This window comes from Lithobates pipiens, unplaced genomic scaffold (assembly GCF_037356315.1).
Source record: "Lithobates pipiens isolate NorthernLeopardFrog02 unplaced genomic scaffold, aLitPip1_a1.2 Scaffold_23, whole genome shotgun sequence".
In the NCBI taxonomy this organism is placed as follows: domain Eukaryota; kingdom Metazoa; phylum Chordata; class Amphibia; order Anura; family Ranidae; genus Lithobates; species Lithobates pipiens.
This window is the reverse complement of record NW_027507785.1, coordinates 77,460,317-77,477,998: the sequence shown is the minus strand read 5'-3', so window position 1 is coordinate 77,477,998 and position 17,682 is coordinate 77,460,317. Positions and strand designations below refer to the sequence as shown.

General features: G+C 45.9%; 1 protein-coding gene across 1 annotated transcript in view; it reads left to right on the top strand.

The window, feature by feature from the left end:
• The window catches only part of LOC143927121 (E3 ubiquitin-protein ligase DCST1-like), a 104,902-nt gene that overhangs the window by 29,450 nt on the left and 57,770 nt on the right, over nt 1-17,682 (top strand). The window lies entirely within an intron of this gene.

Genomic DNA, 17,682 nt, shown 5'->3' with positions numbered 1-17,682 from the left:
GTCCGTCTGCGTCTCCGTCGTCACCGACGTCTTCTGAGCCACCCCCCCCCCACCAGACTGCCCCCCCACCACCGCCGGTGGAACAACCCACGGCGTCACCGGAGCCGGGGGTCTCACCTCCCCCCCGTCCAATCGCCGTAGCAGCTCCCTGAGGGACTCCAACAACCCCTGCGACCCCTCCCCCACCCCCTGCCCGGCCTGAGCACTACCCTCCCCCACCCCCCTCCCCCCTACAACTGCCACGCTCCCCCCCCCAGAGGCCCCCCGCCCCCACTCCCCCCCGACAACCCCCCCCACCCCACAAGACAAAGAAGAGTGTGAACACTCACCAGGCTGTCCCAGGCGATGAGAACCTCCAGCCGCCCCACCGGATACTCCTGCAGCCTCCTGGGGATCTTCAGGCAGCTCTCCCTCCTCACTGCTGCTGCCAGCCCGGTCCACCGACATCGGATACCGCTGATGTCCGTCAGGTCCTCCTCCTCCCCTGGGCACTGCAGCGCTGGGCAGAGGAGAAAAGCTGGGATTCCTCACAGTGTTCCTTTCAGCATTCAAAATTGGCGCCGAGCCGGTGACGTCATCAGGCCGCGCCGCAATCTCGTCCACCGCGCAGGCATTCCTCTGGCCAGCCCTCCCAGGACCCACACTGAGCCCGGAGGCGGGGCCTCCCGACCGACGTGCGGCAATGGCGCGATCCTGCTCACTGCCAGCAGCCAAGATGGCGACTCCACGAGGTAAGCCCCCAGCTGCCTCAACTCCCGCACTGGTGCCCGCTCTTCTGTGTCTCCCACGGCGGACTGCCCCCCCCGACCGGAACCTCGCCGGAGGCAGCAGCCGAACGGATCCGAGCCATTGAGGTGGAAGGAGGGGGTGGGGGCCCGCCGGCCCCCCGAACTCCCCCCCCCTGGGACTTTGCCGTGGACGGGGATTCCTTCCAGGCCCCCCGCTGGCTGGCCGGAGTGTCCGCTCGGCGGGGGTGGCTGAAGGGTCCCGGCTGGGGCTCCCATAACGGCGTCGAGTCCGGGGGGTATTGTCTGGGCTCAGGCATTCCGGGGGTCTAGACCACCGAGCACGCAGCTGGACAGGCCCGGCCGTGGAAGGACCCTGTCCTACCCCCTGCAGCGTGGCAGCAATCTGGCCCTGAAGCCACTCCGTGCCATGCACCTCCGCTGCTACCCTAAGTTGCGCCCAAAGATCCTGTAACCCGCTCATCCTAACTAACCTCTCTCTATCTGATTGCAGGACACAACGTCTCTCCTCGCTTGCTGACCCCCAACTGCTGGCTTGTCCCACCCTGGCACATGGACGAAAGACCCACACTCCTCCCCCCTTGTGACCTTCCACCAATAGGGTAAGTACGCCTGCATCTTAAACCACCCCCACGCTGCTTTTACTTTAGCCCAGTAATTCCCTTGCACCCTGTCATGGATGTCCTGCGCTTCCTTTTCTATACAGCTCCGTACATGTCTGACTTTCTTCCAAGCATTACACTTGCACCATCACTGCAAGCACCAATCCAGTTTTTGGCAAGAAAGTCATCACTGAATCCAAATTTAGAAAGGCAAGCTAGAAGAGTGGCTTCAATAGACTGTGCATCTGCTTTAGGCAAATCAAGCAAATCAAGAAAAAAAGTAACTGGGTCTTTTCCGTTAACAGAGGCACGAATATAAACGATTAACACTGAATGTGTAGAAACTGTTGTAGACTCATCAATATAAACAGAAATTTTTGAAGCCTGCTCAACAACTGCTTTGCAAAGCTTTTTCCTCATTTCACTAGCAATGCAATCTATTATTTGTGCTGCTGTGTACTCACTATGGAGAATACTTCCTAAGTCAGCTTCATTTGCAACTTGCAAGCTGATAAGATCTGGGAAGTCTGTGAAAGGGCGATTTTTTTTCGCACAAAAGTAGGCAGTGCGAAAGACTTTAGTGGTGGACACAAACTTATGCTTCTGCTGTTCTGCAATATTGGATTGCAGTATCTCCTTTCTGGATACTGCTTGGATATTTCCTGCCTTTACATGTGCTTCTGAAATCCGATGTATGTGGATTTTTTTACGCAGTGAGGTCAACATATCTTTTTTGGTTTTGCCATATGGAGTAATTGTACCAGTGCTCCATTCTTTGGAAATGGATACACCCTGTGAAACAGACACTCCAAGGTGTTTAATTTCACGACACAATTTGCACCCTAAAAGACCATTTTCTACAAACAGCCAAGGGTTCTTTTTATTAAATTCTATCCACTGAATCTGGTCCCAACATTCCGGAAGAACAATGATATCATTGGCATTGGCAGTGGTATCTTCAGCCACATCGGTAATGAAGTCAACAACCGATTCACTGACTGGTGTAGTTTCTGCAGCGGACCCCGCTTGCTGAAGCAAAGGCTCAGCCTGAGTTGAGCAACTTGCAGAATCAGCATGAGATTTCTTACTGGATGCCTTCATGAAGAAATCTGTAATGCTGCTTTTTCGTTTGCTCATTTCTGTAACAATGAATACAATAATGGTGTAAAATAAGCAGCCTGGCTGGCCTCAGGGTGCTGGCCTGGCTGGTCTCAGGGTGCTGGCCTGGCTGGTCTCAGGGTGCTGGCCTGGCTGGTCTCAGGGTGCTGGCTGGTCTCAGGGTGCTGGCCTGGCTGGTCTCAGGGTGCTGGCCTGGCTGGTCTCAGGGTGCTGGCTGGCTGGTCTCAGGGTGCTGGCCTGGCTGGTCTCAGGGTGCTGGCTGGTCTCAGGGTGCTGGCTGGCTGGTCTCAGGGTGCTGGCCTGGCTGGTCTCAGGGTGCTGGCTGGTCTCAGGGTGCTGGCTGGCCTAGCTGGTCTCAGGGTGCTGGTTGGCTGGCCTCAGGGTACTCGGTAGTTCCCTAGCTGGTCTCAGGGTGCTGGCCTGGCTGGTCTCATGGCGCTGGCATGGCTGGTCTCAGGGTGCTGGCCTGGCACTCACCCAAGATTCCCCACTTCAAAAATAAAAAAAAAAGTGTGTGTGTGTGTGTGTATATATATATATATATATATATTGTGGTAGTTCGGAATCTCCAATCCTGGGACCGGGTTTTGGGAACAGCCAGCAGTCTGGCTGGATGATTGCACAGGTGGGTCTTGGGCTTAAAACAAAGCCAACACCATGGTTCTGGGCTCCACCCTCCCGAGGAGTCCAGGCGTGTAAGGGAGAAGAAGTGTGCATGTCTGCACAGGTCGGTCTGTCAGAGTAGACAGAGGGTCCAAGCTTGTGGGCTGAAAGAGAAGCTGTTAAAGAGTGCTGAGGTACTGGGTGTACAGGAACTCTGTTAAAGAGCCAAGAGGGCTGCAGCAGAAGTCTGAGCAGCAGTGTGGCTAAAGAGAGCCAGGTGGCTTGGTATTTTTGGTTCTACATACATTACTGCTGTGGAAAGCTGAAACCCCTGTGTGGGCAACTATTTTGTTTCTGGACTTTTCTTTCTTTAATAAAAGTGGGCCTATGAGCCCTTAAACGACATCTGGTGTGGATCCAGCTCACTGGTAAGCTCTACCTTTAAGCTAAAATAACCCCCAAATATTACAAGTGGTGTTCGAATGCGGGCAGAAGACGGTGGAATCCGGGTCCTTGCTCTACAGTAAGTTCAAGTCAGGAACTGTTGGCTGTGTGTGGAAGTGCAGCCAGGCAAAAGGCATTGCGTGTTGCAGGTGGTGTACCTGTGAATGAAAAGTCAATTTTTTTTTTTTTTTTTTTTTTTTCCTTGCTATGAACTGTGTTTGTGTGCATGAGACAGCACAATCAGTGTGTGCAATGTGCAGGTGAGGAAAGCTTGCATGAAGAGAAAAGCAACTTGCTTTAAAAGACACTTTCATTTTCCTGGACTGTTTAAAGTTGCTCTGGAATCTCTAAGTATGGGTCGGTCAAAGCTCTTAAAAGAAGCCAGGTTTTCTGAAATGAGAGACAGAGCTCTGTGGTTGGAGGGGATGTTACCGCCTGAACGAGCCCCATACATACCTGATCAGAGTTTATCAAGGAGAAAAAGGGCTGGGGTTGTCCCTAGCAACCCTGGTGCAATGAGTGCACAGGTGACTGCTGTTATGGAGAGTCCACCAGCATTTGAATCTGCAGTGGATTGGTGCAAGCGGCATTTAGCAGCCCTGGACCAAGCTACAGAGGAAAGGAAGCCAACCCTCAGTGCAAGGGGAAAGCCGCTGGATGTCCATAACTGGAAGAGGGCTGTTGTTGCCCCTGGCAAAGCTGATGCAGTTAAAACAGCTATTGTGAAAGATGTGAATGTGTCACAGCATGAGATGGGATCCAGCAGAGAGAAGCCCATGCTATATGCAAGGAGAGAGGCTGATCAAAGGCTGAGGATGAGAGTGGTTGCCCATAGCAACGCAAAGGAAGCCAGTCGGGCTGTCTCTGTACCATGGGCTATGTCTAATAAGGATCATGGAAAGTGGCTTAAGGAGGAGCCAATTTATCATGTTGGAGAGAGCCAGCAAAGTTCTGCTGGGAGAGTGCGGTCTCCCATGGCAACCGGAGTGAAATTTATGCCTGAAAGGAGCTGCAGTAGAGGTTTGGTTCAGCGTCCCCACAAAGAGGCCTGTGCATTCCGGCCTGCTGGGAATCACCAGGAGAGAATCGCTTTGGAAAAAAATCGTCCAGTACCATGCCTGGAATGTGGCCAGCTGGGGCATGGCATGTTTTCTTGCCCTAGGTTGTGGAATACGGCTGGAGATAATGTTGCTGAGAAGGTTTTGTCTGTAGGCCCAGATTCCGGTGAAAATATGTTTGCAGTCACCCCTAGCAACAAGAAGTTTCCTGTGGTGCCTGCAGGGGGTGCTAAACGGTGGGAGATGCCTGCTATAGTTTCATCCCATGGCCACCAGGAGGTGTTGGCCAGTAAAAGTGCAGCAGAGGACTGGTGCATAAGACGACGTACTCAAATGAAGATGGTGACACCAACTACTGCGGTGGGTAAGACTGTCTTTAATGAAATGATGGCTGGAACTGCTGATTTCATGTATAAAAGGACTGGTTACGAGACTGTCCATGATGATGTGAGAGTGACCCCAGTTAGTGGGGCCACTGAATGTGCACTTGAGAATGACTTTTCCCTATATAGTGGGAATGCAAGGGTTAAAGTCCAAATAGAACCTGTGTTGATGTCTAAAAGTGTTGTGTCTAATGACTATCAGGCTCAAGTTGACCATGGGCTAGGACAGCCTACAAATGCTAAAAATGCTATAAGTGTTACTGTTAATGAAAAGTTTGCTGCTGTTGGGAAAACTTTTGCTCTGAAAGAACCTGGGGTTATCAAAAATGGGCCGTTGCCTGTAGCAACTGGGGGTAAGACAGCACAGTTGTCCACAGGAATCCCCAGGGAACTTCATGTATTGGAGTCAGAGGTTGCCCTGGACAACTGCGATGTCACTCTGGTGGGACAGAATGGAACTGTACCGTGTAATAGTAATGTGTTGGTGCAAACTGCTAGTACTAAAAATGTGGAGGTAAATGGTGGATTAACACAACCTGTGAAAAATGCAAACGTGTGTGAGGCTTATGAAATGCAAGCAGAGAAAGGTGGTGAATATGGTGTATTGCAACCTGTTCTACCACAGTCTGACATGATTTACAATGACTGGTGTTATGAGTCTGCAACTAAGCCAGTCTGTTCTTATGTGTCTCCTTGGGCAGATGGATCGGTGCTGAGGAGTACCGCAGAAGGGAGCGCACATACAACAGATTGGGATAGTTGGAGCAAAAATCTTATCTCCCTGATAGATAAGGCTTTTATGCACAAAGATAAGGTGGACACAGTTTCTGCTGGGCCAGCAGGAGGGGCTGCAGAACAGCCTGTACATGGGGGCACGGTGGCTGCTGCAGGAGTTAACCCTGGTGAGCAGGATGAACCGAATAAGGGCACAGCAGAGACATTGTCCGTGACCCACACAACTGAGGTTGACATGGAGTGTCAACGTGACGTGACTGGTAATGTTCTGGAGCAGTTCACTGATGCTGAGCCTGAGAAGTTGGGTATGAGTCCAGCACCTGGCAGCGCTCTGGTGGAGCACCAGGCTGTGTTTACCTCCAGCCGGGAGGAGGTTCTGTTAACCGTCGCAACTTTTCAAGTCTCAGCAAGTGAGTCTGTCTGCATCCCCAGTGTCATGAAAGTCCCCAGGAAGGACTTAGGTCTGGAGTCAAGGGCCTGGTTTATAACTGAAGCATTAAAAGAGATGCTTGAACTTTGGGATGTACAGCCAATCTATACTAGTGTGTCTCCTCCACAGTCTGATGGGCTGGTACTGCGCAGTACCACTAGGTGGAGCACTGTATGGCAGGCTGTACAGAGCAAAGTAAAACGGGACAGGAATGGTTTATTCCTAAATTTGCTAATTTTGTTAAAAGTTGCTGCTACGTATGCTGCTGGATTACGTGCAGAAGAAATATTTGAGACAGACTTTGGAGAAGTTGTAAATAAGCCTAAAATGTCTGTGGATTCACCTCCTAACAGCCAGATGGGAAGCATTTCTGCTGCTATGGTTCAGGGTGGTGCTGGTCAGTTATCGATTAAGGGCGCGTTTACTGCACCGGTAGAAAAACCACATGAGATGGAAGGGCCAAGTGTGAACCTGAAAGCAGCAGAGATCCTGACCAGTGCTCAAACAAAGGTGGTTAAAGAGACTGGGGTCCCCAGTCCAGTGGTTGGTTTAGGTGACAAACCTATTAAGGTCCCCAGGACAGGGGAATGGACAAGGAGTGTGATAAAAATTGTATGTGGATCAGACCAGAGCTTGCCTGTTCCGGTGGATAAAAATACAGATGGCATCAGAACGGGTCAAGTGATAGGACAGCTGCCTGCAGAGTGGGTGAACCCAGGGGAGGTGGCGTCCTGTGAGGTTCCTGTGGGTGATGGCGGCCCTCCAGTATGTGTGCCCTCTGCAGACTCTGCCCTAGCAAATTTTGAAAAAAAAGGCATTGGTGACATGTGCAACATTGAGAGGTCTAATGTTGGTTTGAATATGTCTGTCAATGATGAACCAAATAATGTGTTAATGGTACATGATAATGTGGTGTCCAAAGGTACAGGTAAACCTGGTAATCAGTTAGTGACTGCTGCGTCAGGTACCAGAAATAAGAGGTGGGTTTCCATTCTAAACACTATAGAAATAGGCCCCCTACAGTCTCAGAACAGTACTGCTGAGAAAGTTTTGGGGAGACCTGGGAACCTGAAGCGTGGAGGCAGAAGGGTTGGTAGGAAGACCAACGGGAACCCATTAAGATTTCAGGAGAGGAAGTGCTTATGGAAATTCACTCGGAAGAAAAGTTGGGAAGGTCGCATCAAAGCTCATAGCAGAGTGACAGTAAGGCTTAGAGGGAGACACCAAAGGAGGCATTGGGTGGAGTTCCCCGTTAGGAGAAGCGAGGTTGGACAGGAGGGTACTTCTGTAAATGGTATCTGGCACAGAGGTGCCAAAAGTAACTTGGGTGTTCCGCCCTCTGGGTCGAAACAAAGGGGGGGGATATGTGGTAGTTCGGAATCTCCAATCCTGGGACCGGGTTTTGGGAACAGCCAGCAGTCTGGCTGGATGATTGCACAGGTGGGTCTTGGGCTTAAAACAAAGCCAACACCATGGTTCTGGGCTCCACCCTCCCGAGGAGTCCAGGCGTGTAAGGGAGAAGAAGTGTGCATGTCTGCACAGGTCGGTCTGTCAGAGTAGACAGAGGGTCCAAGCTTGTGGGCTGAAAGAGAAGCTGTTAAAGAGTGCTGAGGTACTGGGTGTACAGGAACTCTGTTAAAGAGCCAAGAGGGCTGCAGCAGAAGTCTGAGCAGCAGTGTGGCTAAAGAGAGCCAGGTGGCTTGGTATTTTTGGTTCTACATACATTACTGCTGTGGAAAGCTGAAACCCCTGTGTGGGCAACTATTTTGTTTCTGGACTTTTCTTTCTTTAATAAAAGTGGGCCTATGAGCCCTTAAACGACATCTGGTGTGGATCCAGCTCACTGGTAAGCTCTACCTTTAAGCTAAAATAACCCCCAAATATTACAATATATATATATATATATATATATATATATATATATATATATATATATATATATATCATACTCCTTTAACAAATAAACTGCAACATTTATAGTACCAGTTTACAAGGACACCTCCAAAATTCACATGCCTTAAATAAATCTAGAACAGATGTAACAAAATAATTTAAGCTGTATGCTATACTAATAAAAAACCACCACAAATGTGTGAAAACGGTTCCCTCGCAGGGGATTTCAATGACTGGGGGCCCCTTCTGCACTATGTCTCTATGCAAGCTACGATATGTGGGGCCCCTTCTGCCGCAAGATGTCCACACATGTGTTGGTCTGTGCAGGGGAGGGAGGTCGGGCATGCTGAGTGTGCCGGCCCGGAGCTCCTCTTCTCAGGCTGCCTGTATTGTTTCTGCAAAGTGGGGCTCAGGCCCCAGGCCACTCACTCATCTGTTCCCATCAATGCAGCCTGATCAGTGAAGGAATAAGGGTAATAGGTTGCGCTATGGAGCTTATGTAGAAAATGTATAAAGTGAATAAAAAATATATAAAAAGTATCACATATAAAATATAGGGGAAGAAAAAAATAATAAAATAGGTAAGAGCTGCCTCTATTAATATCCACCTGGTGGGGTGGAGAACGTTAGATGAAGGGGTACTGTGAATAGATCTGGCGCTATACCTGTATATGAAAATACCTAATAATGTGATAGATTAAAAGTGTTACATCAATCCAGTGTATAAGTGCCAATTGTGCAATATATTATTCTAGTATTGAAGTAAAAATGTAAACTATAACCAAAAAATCAAAAAAGTGTGTATATAGAATATTTGTCGCCCTGATAAATATTTGCCAGCGTGCTGGCTAGAAATGTAAAATTTAGCTTAAGTGCAATGGAAAGCCTAAATTAATAAACTCTAGATCATATGAATACCTTAAACCTGTGAGCTACTTAATATGTTGGTGATAACTGAGATGAAAATTGTACATGTAAAATATGAACCACAAAATTAACCCAGTAGTTGGGTTTAAAGTGCACAAATGTGACAATCAGGTCTATGCATGCAATGATAAAAATGTACAATAAATATGTGATAAATATCAGTACAACAAGTGAAACATGCCAAATATTGGGAGTGAAAAAATAAAAATAAATAAAAAAATAAAAAAAATAAAAATAAATAAAAAATGTGAAAATAAAAATAAAAATAAAAATAAAAAAAATATAAAAATAAAAATAAAAATAAAAATAAATTTAAAATTATTGAATATTTGTCCAAAAAAATATATAAAAATGTATACAGAGAGAAAATCTAAAAATATAAAAGGTAAATTGGTAAAAAAGCAAGAAGTCTCTAGTGCAGTGCAATTAATGGGGGATATCCCGTGGGTAAAGGAGGGGATGTGATGGATCCAAAAACTATTCTTCATGCATTGTGGACACTTCTAGGATGTACTCTCACCAGAAAAATAACCCCGTCCGGGGTGGATCAGCCTTCACAGTATGAGCTACTGTGTCGCTCTCTGGCTTGCTTCAAGTGGGCTGCTGAGGATCCCTCGTTATTTCCGGGTGGAGTGTGCCACAGTATATGTATATTAAAAGAGAGGACCATCCATAGTGTGATACCGTATGAATCAATTTATTTAAGAAGATAATTAAAACTACTCACACATTCTGGTGGAAGTAATGGCATAAATAGATGCAGTAAAAACGATGCAATGTGAAAGATATGGAAGCGGCTGCGAGCGTTCCGTTCGGCTTCCACGCCGTCTGTATTAGAAGTGTGTATTCGATAGGCCACGCCCTACGCGTTTCGTCACTAGGACGTCATCCGGAGCGGCCATCTTTACACACCTCACGCTCTTTATAGGACACAATACACCTATCGCGCATGCGCGGACAACCGCCGCCATTTTAACTGTGGGAATGCCCATATGTCGGATAGAGCGCGGTGGTGATTGTGTTCCTACTATCATCCTATGCAGTATGCAGGGGAGGGAGGTCGGGCATGCTGAGTGTGCCGGCCCGGAGCTCCTCTTCTCAGGCTGCCTGTATTGTTTCTGCAAAGTGGGGCTCAGGCCCCAGGCCACTCACTCATCTGTTCCCATCAATGCAGCCTGATCAGTGCCCATCAAATGGTGCTTTGTCAGTGCCAACATCAGAGAACAGGGGTTCCCTTCAGACAGCCCCCCCATCAGAGTGTCCCCATAACAGTGCCCTCATCAGAGAAGCAGGTGTTTTCACGGAGGGGGGAAGTAGCAGAATGGAGGGGGACACAGAGGAAAACTGGAGGGGGGCAGAGAGGAAAACTGGAGGGGGACAGTAGCAGAACAGAGGGGACATTAGCAGAACGGAGGGGACAGCAGAACGGAGGGGGACACGGAGGAAAACTGGTAGGGGTGCAACGGATCAAAAAACTCACGGATCGGATCATTCCTCGGATCAGAGTCATGGATCGGATCATTTTTCGAATCAGCAAATAATTATTGAATTTGCAAAAACCTGTGAAAATGCCACCACCATATAGTCCCCACTGCAATATACATCTCCCCCACTGTAATATTGGCTGAGCATGGATGGGTATGTCTGGGTATTGGCAGAGTAAGTATTGGCAGGGTAAGCATTGGCAGGGTATTGCAGAATATTGGCAGGGTAGGTATTGCAGAGTATTGGCAGGGTATGTATTGCAGAGTATTGGCAGGGTATGTATTGCAGAGTAGCGGTGGGGTATTGCAGAGTATTGGCAGAGTATTGAAGAGTATTGGCAGGGTATTGCAGAGTATTGGCAGGGTATGTATTGCAGAGTATTGGCAGGGTATGTATTGCAGAGTATTGGCAGAGTATTGGCAGAGTATTGGCAGAGTATTGGCAGAGTATTGGCAGAGTATTGGCAGAGTATTGGCAGAGTATTGGCAGAGTATTGGCAGAGTATTGGCAGAGTATTGCAGAGTATTGGCAGAGTATTGCAGAGTATTGGCAGGGTATTTATTGGCAGAGTATTGGCAGGGTATTGCAGAGTATTGGAAGAGTATTGCAGAGTATTGGTACAGTATTGCAGAGTATTGGCAGGGTATTGCAGAGTATTGGCAGGGTATTGCAGAGTATTGGCAGAGTATTGCAGAGTATTGGCACAGTATTGCAGAGTATTGATAGGGTATTGCAGAGTATTGGCAGGGTGTTGCAGAGTATTGGCCGGGTATGTATTGCAGAGTATTGGCAGGATATTGAAGAGTATTGGCAGGATATTGAAGAGTATTGATAGGGTATTGCAGGGTGTGTATTGGCAGAGTATTGGCAGGGTATTGCAGAGTATTGGCACAGTATTGCAGAGTATTGATGGGGTATTGCAGAGTATTGGCAGGGTATTGCAGAGTATTGGCAGGGTATTGAAGAGTATTGGCAGAGTATTGGCAGAGTATTGGCAGCGGCTGTGGCCCCAGGAGGTACTGGGTAGAGGGGAGCGGGAGGACAGTCCGGCGCGCAGCGTGTGTCACACTGACGGTCTCATGCCAGTGCGTGCCCACGTGCACGGCCGAAGTCATGTGACCGGTTGCTAGATGCGGAGCGGCCCCTGCCTAGCAACCAGTCACTCGGCGGCTGAGGAGCGGCGCGGACTACGCGCTGCATAGCCTCAGCCCGGCTCAGACAGCTAATGGGAACGGCGTTCCCGCTGTGGAAATAGTACGGGAACGCCGTTCCCATGCGTTCCCGCAGCACTCGAGCCCTGCATTGGATGCAAAAATGTGCACAAACTTGCAAAGATGTGGCACAATTTTGCCCTATGCCCTTGAAACAAAAATGCACACAAAGTGCAAAATTTGAACGTAGCCTTAGCAAATTTGTAAAGACGCATGCAAAATTGAGAGATTTTGTGTGTGTTTACAGAAGCGCATGAAAAAAGCGGGTCGCGCTTGCCATTCATTGTTAATGGCAATCCAAATGCTGCAAAATGCCCAAAGTTTGATGCTCAAAAAGCTGCATAAGCTACTTTGGTGCATTTTTACCGCTTTTAGGACAGACCTTTGAAATCAATGTGCTCCCCTATGCATTTGATGCAAAAAAAAAAAAAACACGCACACAAATGTACAAAAACTGAGAACGATTTTGTGCACGTTCACAAAATGCAAAATGTGATTGACGTTTTAGCATTTCATGAAGCTTAGCAATGCAAAATCGCACAATTTAATATGTGTTAATGAAAACGCACAAAAAACGCACATTGCATTGTTAATGGCACCAAAATGCGTCAAAACATGTGAAGTTTGGTGTTCAAATAGGCTGCCCTATGCGTTTGACACAAACATTTTCAAAAAATGTGCAAAAATGCATCACAATTTTGCACGCATTTTCCACATTGCAAAATGTGAATGCAGCCTTGGCATTTTGTAAATGTTTACAAAACTGCGCAATATCACACATGCGTTTACAAAAACGTGTGCCGCGCGTGTGTTGTCATTTGTTGTTAATGTCCCCAAATGCGGTAAATTGTTCACTTGAAATCAATGGTCTGCCCTATATGTTTGGTGAAAAAACACACATAAACTTGCAATTTTGCACGCATTTACAAAATACTAAATGTGAATGCGGAATGAAATTACATTATGGGGGGGAAATGTCAAAGCGATAGTCAGACTGCCTCAATTCTGTACATGACCGGTGCTCTTTACAGGTATACAACTCCATCAGGAAAAAAAAAAAGCTAAAATGTGTTGTTTTTTTTTTTCCTGTTTCAAGCAGCTAAACCAATAAGCACACTTTTAACTGCATTTTGAAACCATAAAATCAAACCCTCCCCCTCCCCTGAAAAATAACTGCCATCCCAGCTGTTAGTTGAATTGTAGTTGCCATGGTGATCAACTGTCAACATGCAAGCTTTAGGCAAATGTGTATATTAGGAATCAACTGGTTTTGTTCATTTGAAATCATCTCAATAAAGTTATTTGAAAAAAAAAAGCCCTGCCGCTTGAAATCATCTCAATAAAGTTATTTGAAAAAAAAAAAAGCCGGCAGTTATGAACGGCAGTTAGGAACGGCAGTTAGGAACGGCAGTTATAAAAGGCTCTCACAGCTGAGCAGTGCCATTTGTTGCAGTGGAGAGGGAGAGAGAGGAGTGCAAACAAAGAGCTCTGCAATAATTAATTGCTGATAGCAGAAATCAGTGCTAGGACTGATTATTATTATTAGGTTATATTAATATTTTCATCAGATCTACCAGATATATTAGTATTTGGATAGATTACTAGTAGGAGAGGGGAAAAAAATGACACAGGACAATAGACCAGACGCTGTCATTAATATAGAAGAGGAGGATGTGGTGCAGCCCACCACAAGGATCCAACCACAGACAAAACGCCATCGTGACGCCGACTCCACCAAACCCGGCGGCAAAAGGAAGATGAAGTCAGGACGCAAAAAGAAGGCGCAGAAGCCAAAAAGACCCGCCAGTACAAGTATGAGTTCAACCCTAAATATTCAGATTCACATTGAGAATATTTTCCTGCATATGTGACAGATATTAGTGACAGATGACATCATCACTTCCAGCTGAAATGACACTTTAACCCTTTCATGACTATTCCTGACATTTTCTGTTTACAAGTGAAAATCTGTATTTATTGCTAGAAAATGACTTTGAACCCCCGAACATTATATATATAATTATTTATTTTTTAACAGAGAATCAAATGGCGATTGATGCAATATTTTAATATTATTTAAATTGTTTTAATAAATAAAAATAAAAAAAATGATCGCTTTTATTGCTGTGACAAGGAATGTAAACATCCCCTGTGACAGTAATAGGTGGTGACAGGTGCTCTTTATGGAGGGATCTGGGGGTCTAACAGACCTCCCACCCCCCCCCCCCCTCTACATGTCAAAGTATTCAGATCGCCGTTTTCGGTGATTCTGAATACTATAGCTTTTTTTAAAACCGGCGCCATTGGCAGCCGAGTAAATGGGAAGTGACGTCAGACTTCGCTTCCGTGTTTACGATCAGGACACCAGAATGAAGCCGCTTACGGCTTAGTTCCAGTATGTCCCTATATAAAAAATGTTAATTCCCCCTCTATGGGGAATATATATATATATATATATATATTCACCATAGAAAGGGAATTAACATTTATATACATATATAACATTCCCATATTCATATTTTATATATATATATATATATATATATATATATATATATATATATATATATATATATATATATATATATATATATATTATATGTAAAATATGAATATGGGAATGTTATATATGTATACAAATGTTAATTCCCTTTCTATGATGAATATATATATATATATTATAATATTTAATATATATATATATATATATATATATATATATATATATATATATATATATATATATATATATATATATATATATTTCCATTGAGTGTAATATAGGGGGGTATTTAGAAATATTTTCCTGGTAATTTAGTGATACATTACATGATTACTTCCAGCTGACAGTTTATTTTTAAATTTTCTCGTTTTTTTTTGCTTCTCCCATAACCCCAGAGCTGGGTGTTGTACAACACACTGACATTGCCTGCACTGTACACCCCATATACAGGACAACGGCTGTGCAGGTTGTTATTTCTACAAATAACAGCTCACACATTTTTGTGTGTGAACATGCCCTGCGTTAAGATCTCTAACATGGAATCCAAAAAATCTGGACATCCTGGGAGGGATTTACTAAAACTAGAGCACACAGATTGCAGTGCAGCTCTGCATAGTAACCAATCAACTTCCAGGTCTTAGCCCCCGTTCACACCAGTGCAATTCATCATGCGATTTTACAGTTCAAAATTGCAAGGCACTTCGCACCCTATTTGTGCCTATGGAACCGTTCAAAACGTCACAACCCTGACTTGCACCGATTTGAAAAAAAGTTCTTGCACCATTTTTGGTGCGGCGTGCATTGACATCTGGCATGAAATCACACAGATGTCGGCAAGACGCCCTGACCGTTGGCTTTCGAATCGCTCTGAAGTAGTCACATCTGGTGTGAACAGGGGCTTATTATCAAAGCTTCATTGAACAAGCTAAAGTTGGAAGGCGATTGGCTACCATACACAGCTACACCAGATTCACTGGTTTTAGTAAATCCCCCCCCCCCCCACTATATATACACACCTATGCCAGAAGTATTGGGAAAAAAAAAGAACCAGGACAATTTTATGCAACTATTTACTGATAGAGGCGATTCAGTTCGCATTGTGCGCTATATAAGTATTTCATTCGTTCATTCATTCATTCACTGATCATTGTGCAGGAACTTGTTTATTCGCATGTGAATGTAAGCCTTATAAAGAAAATTGCTAGAAGGCAGGCTGGTATTGCAGGACAGACTCGGGATGTCTCTTCTGCAATAGAAGATTGGAAGCCATACTGTACCTGCTAGGAATCTTCTGATTGTAACACAGGCAACTGCAGCCCTCCAGCTGTTGTGGAACTACAAGTCCCATCATGCCTCCGCCTGTCATGCTTTTAACTGTCAGTCTTGCAATGTCTCTGGGATGTGTGGTTGCAAGTCTCCAAAGCATTGCAAGACAGACAGTTACAAGCATGACAAGCAAGAGGCATAATGGGACATGTAGATCCACAGCAGCTGGAGGGCCACAGTTGCCCACACCTGCTTATACTGGACCCCTAAAGGGAACCTGATACAAAACTAAACATCTTTGATAGAAAATTCTTAAATAGAATAGAAGAATCAATGAAATGTTCTAACAATTATCTCTCTTTTCTTTTTTTTTTTAGGTTTGAAACGATTTGCAGACTTTGCTTTTCCCTTATTTCTCACCAAATTCCTATTTGGGGAAATAAATGATTTTAAATTAGCAAAGTTCTTCCTTGGATTTGGCATCGGAAGCTTGATGGGAGTGGGTAAGAATACAATTCATTTCTTAAACTTATTTATAGTGGAACATATGCATAGTTTTCATATCTCTTAGATTTTCAGGGACTGCCCCAGGTTTTCTGTATTTGTTCTTGCTGCTGATTTTTGGACCTGCGATGATATGTATGGCATGTTCAGATATAATAGTTGGGCAACAGTGTCCCTGAAAATGATCCTACAGGGACCAGTCACTGCAAGGTCAATACTAAATTAAAGCGGGAGTCCACCGGGACTCCGCGTTTTTTTTTTTTTTTTTTAAAAGCCAGCAGCTACAAATACTGCAGCTGCTGACTTTTAAAATAGTGACACTTACCTGTCCAGCGCGCCCGCGATGTCGGCACCCGAAGCCGATCTCTAGATCGCTCTGTCGGGTCCTGCCGCCGCCATCTTGGGTATGGGAATCAGGAAATGGAGCCTTTCGGCTTCATTTCCCGGTTCCCTACTGCGCATGCGCGAATCACGCTGCGCAATAAGGACGGTCCCTGCTGCCTCTGGGATCTGTGTGTTTCCCAGCAGGCAGCGGGGCAATTGCGGGAAGGGGCGGGCACTTGCGGAAAGGGGCGTAAGTTACGCCCCTTTCCGCAGAGAGCTATCCCGGAAGTGGGTGCAGTTACCTGGATTATCCAGGTAACTGCACCCCCCTCCCCCCTGAAAGGTGCCGATTGTGGCACCGGAGGGGGGGAGGGTTCCGATGAGCGGAAGGTCCACTTTAGGGTGGACCTCCGCTTTAAGGCTAGCTGATTAAAAAAAGATGCACCTTTATGGTGGCCTGTGTATTCAAACTCCTCTGCTTTGCTGATTCTGGCCACTGCAGGTTTTGAACCCTCTTATGCCCGGAATGTCCGGCAGAAAAAGTCAGATGGAGCTTTTCATCGTATTTTCCAATTGTGTGTACGCCCCATTGGACTTTTTTACGTCAAATTTTGATGGACCTAGAAATAGAACATGTTCTAAATATTTCCGACGGAACCAATTCCTATTGGGAAAACCACACGTCTGTATGCTGTTCCGACGGACCAAAAACAATGCATGCTCTGAAGCAAGTACGAGATGGAAGCTATTGGCTACTGGCTATTGAACTTCCTTTTTCTAGTCCTGTCGTACGTGCTGTACATCACTGCGTTCTTGACGGTCGGACTTTGGTGTGATTGTGTGTACGCAAGACAGTATCAGTAAAATTCCATCGGAACTCCGTTGGAAAAACCTTCAGAGTTTATTCCGACGGGAAAACCGGTCGTGTGTACAAGGCATAAGGTGTGTGAATATCTGCTGCCCCCTCCACATGCTGTTGTGTCTTCTGCCAGCTTGCACCCCACTATAGGGCAGGGCTCTTCAAACTGTGGCCCTCCAGTTGTTCAGGAACCACAATTTCCATCATGTCTGTGAATGTCAGAGTTTTACAATAGCTCATGGGATGTGTAGTTCCGCAACAGCTGGAGGCCGTCGTTTGAAGATCCCTGCTATAGGGCATAAATCCAGTTTAGAAGAGACCACATCGTGGTGATGGGGAGCCGGCATTCAGACACCTGAGGTTTGCAATACCTGCAGTGGCCAGCAAACCAGAGGAGTATGAAGACATGGGACAGGCTGGCCATACTGTAGTATTAACCCCGTAGTGACAGGGTCACTTTAAAATTTTGACCATTATGCATATAATGGGGTTGATTCACTAAAACTGAATCACTCGGAATCTGGCACAGCTCTGCATAGTAACCAATCAGCTTCTAACTTCAGTTTGTTCAGTTAAGCTTTGATGATAAA